At 44.1% G+C, this 2,751-nt stretch overlaps 1 pseudogene; it reads left to right on the top strand.

Moving 5' to 3' along the window:
* The first annotated feature begins 641 nt into the window (after positions 1 to 641).
* The window catches only part of LOC115066750, a 9,782-nt pseudogene continuing 7,672 nt past the window's right edge, over positions 642 to 2,751 (top strand).

Raw genomic sequence — 2,751 nt, 5'->3', positions numbered from 1 at the left:
TGCGATGCTCTCAGATCTGTACAGAGAACAGTAGTGATCTAAGAAGGAAGGAAATGAGACCAGGAAACTCTCAGGAGAAAATGAAGGGCTGATGCTCCTTCAGCGCACCGGAAGAGACCTCTATGCATATTGAGATGACCATGTGGTTTTTGTCTTTAAGTGTATTTATATATTTTATTACATTTATTGACTTACGAAGGTTGAACCATCGCTAGAATAAAGCCGACTTGGCCATGTGGATGATCTTCTTGATGTGTGTCTGTATACAGCTTGCAAGCTCTCTGTTGAGACAGGATCTCCCTGTATCACCATATCACCATCTGGCCTGCAACTTGCTATGTAGACCAGGCTGTCCTCAATTTCACAGAGATCCACCTGCCTCTGCCTCCCGAATGCTGGGACTAAAGCCATGAGCAACCATGCATGGCTCTAAATCTTCGTTTATTCATGCCACTTTTCCATGGCACTGCTCAAAAAGTTAAGACTCTCCTATAACAGACCCCTTAGTGTCACCCTGTTTTCTGTGGAATTTGGCCGAGCTGTCACTGTAAGTAGCCCAATTTCCAGACTACTTTATAGATTGCACCTATTTATTCCCCAGTGGTCTGGGTGGACATGAAGGATGACAATCTTCTGATACCATGGTTCATGAGACTCAGCTGTGTTTTTACCTGCTGCTGTGGACCTTTTCAGTGCTGCTGGGAGCAGTAGCCTGTAAGAAAGATGTTTATGTAGAGATGGGGGAGGCTCATTGTTCAGTCCTTCCTAGAAGGCGGTGACAACGGGACTCTGAATCTGACACTTCTAACTTAGGTCAAAGGAGGTATTTGAACCTCATTTATCCCCTACAACTCTCTGACACTCAGAAAAATCCTTAAGCCCTCTGAACTTCAGGATCTTTGTGTATGAAATGGAGATAAAGGCATCCTTCTAATGGGATGACTGTGAGACGTAAGTCAGAGAAGTAAATCATCTTGTCCAGCATCAGGCACACAGTGAGATGCAGAGAAACAGCCCCACGACAGATACTGACATTGCTCTGCCTTTAATCTGGGTTGATGAGGCTCCAAATCCTCCTTTGAATTGTTCCTTCATGTAGCTGCATGCCAGGCGACAGCTGTGTTTGATTATTTGTGATACTTGTTTGATTGTTTGAGAGTATCTTCTTCATCATAGGAATCCAGGATGGTTCTCAAACATAGGTCAGACACCGGTGAGCTCAGCCAAGGTGTAGATACAAAGCTTGTCCCTTGCATGAAATGTCATGCCTCCACCGGTACAAAGCCAGATGGTGGCTCCTAGTAGTTGAGAGCCAGCAACACACCCCATCACCAGTGCCTGGGACACAGGGCAGCTCCATATCTTGGCACCAATACCCAAAGATGTCACTTGGTCCAGAAGCTAAAGTGAGTCCTTGAACTGGGCCTGAGCAGACATGAGGAGTGACAGGGTCCCCTGAGGGGAAGTGGGGAGCAGCAGCCTGTCTGTGGTGAGGCTGCTTGGTGAGTGAGCAGGAGGGTGTTTGGGAAAGCAGAGGAAGAACATCTGCCACAGATGTCATGCGACACATCTCCCTAGAGACCATTAAAGGAATATTCTGGTTAAACTCACATCCTTGAAATGTTTGTGGGTGATTTCAGGAAAAGAAGTTTGCTACGAAAAACTCGGCTGCTTCAGTGATGATGCCCCATGGTCGGGAACTTTAGAAAGACCTTTGAAAGCACTGCCCTGGAGCCCATCACAGATCAACACCCGCTTCCTCCTGTACACCAACGAGAACCCAAACAACTACCAGGTAGGAAACCTCACGGTTTCCAGGACTTGGTTCCACCTGCCTTATGTAATTGGTAGGAATATTCCATATTCCAATGAGAACAAGGAGAGTGGAGTCTGTATTCTGTAGACTTTTAGAGCAGCAAAGCTAAGTATTCTTTTAAAAATCTTAGCTATAAGAGACTACTTCATTTCATATTTTTTGGTTCTATCTTTTGTATACTATTTAAAAAATATACACATTGGGATATAATAGATATACATATTCATATGATATACATATATGTACACTGTAATAAGTAATATATGTACCAAGTATCCAGAGCTCCAATTTCAAAACAAATAGAAAAACCCACTTTATTATTCATGGATACATTGATAAGGGAGAAGAAAACTGGCTGTCCGATATGTACAGGGTGAGACCTTGTGCTATCCTAAGGGAAGGTAGTCTCTGGAGTTGGCCACCAGCAGGGCAGGGGCCCCAATGAAGGAGGACACATGTTGGTCAACACTACAGTGGGTCTGAGGATTCCTGAGCCTTGAACTCCAGGGGAGATGGAGGAGGTGGTTGTGGGCACAAGGGCCTGGCACAGTCAGGACAGTGAGTTGAGAGTTACTTAGTGACTCCTGGAAGTGGTTATTTCATAACCAGTACAATAACATTTCGGATTTTAACAACAGAAACTGCTACCAAGTGCATCCCACTTGATCATGGACTGCTTTGTTCTCTAGCCTTCAATTTCTATGTGAAGAGCTAAGAGATTCCTCTTGCTAACTAACTTCCGCTGGACATTCCCATCTCCTCTGGTAGCAACGTCTCAGAACACCTGACGGCTCTCATTTCTGGCTCCTGTTGTTTCTCCAGAAGTTTAATTTGCCTTTGGCTTTGATTTTGGTGTAACAAAAATTTAAGAAATGAAAACTCCAATAGAATACATTTTCTTAATAAGCGTTAGTGCTTGAAGAATATTATCGATA

This window comes from Nannospalax galili, unplaced genomic scaffold (assembly GCF_000622305.1).
Source record: "Nannospalax galili isolate Female #2095 unplaced genomic scaffold, S.galili_v1.0 scaffold1362, whole genome shotgun sequence".
Lineage (NCBI taxonomy): Eukaryota > Metazoa > Chordata > Mammalia > Rodentia > Spalacidae > Nannospalax > Nannospalax galili.
Note: the sequence above shows the minus strand (reverse complement) of the source record. Positions and strands in the feature narration are given on the sequence as shown.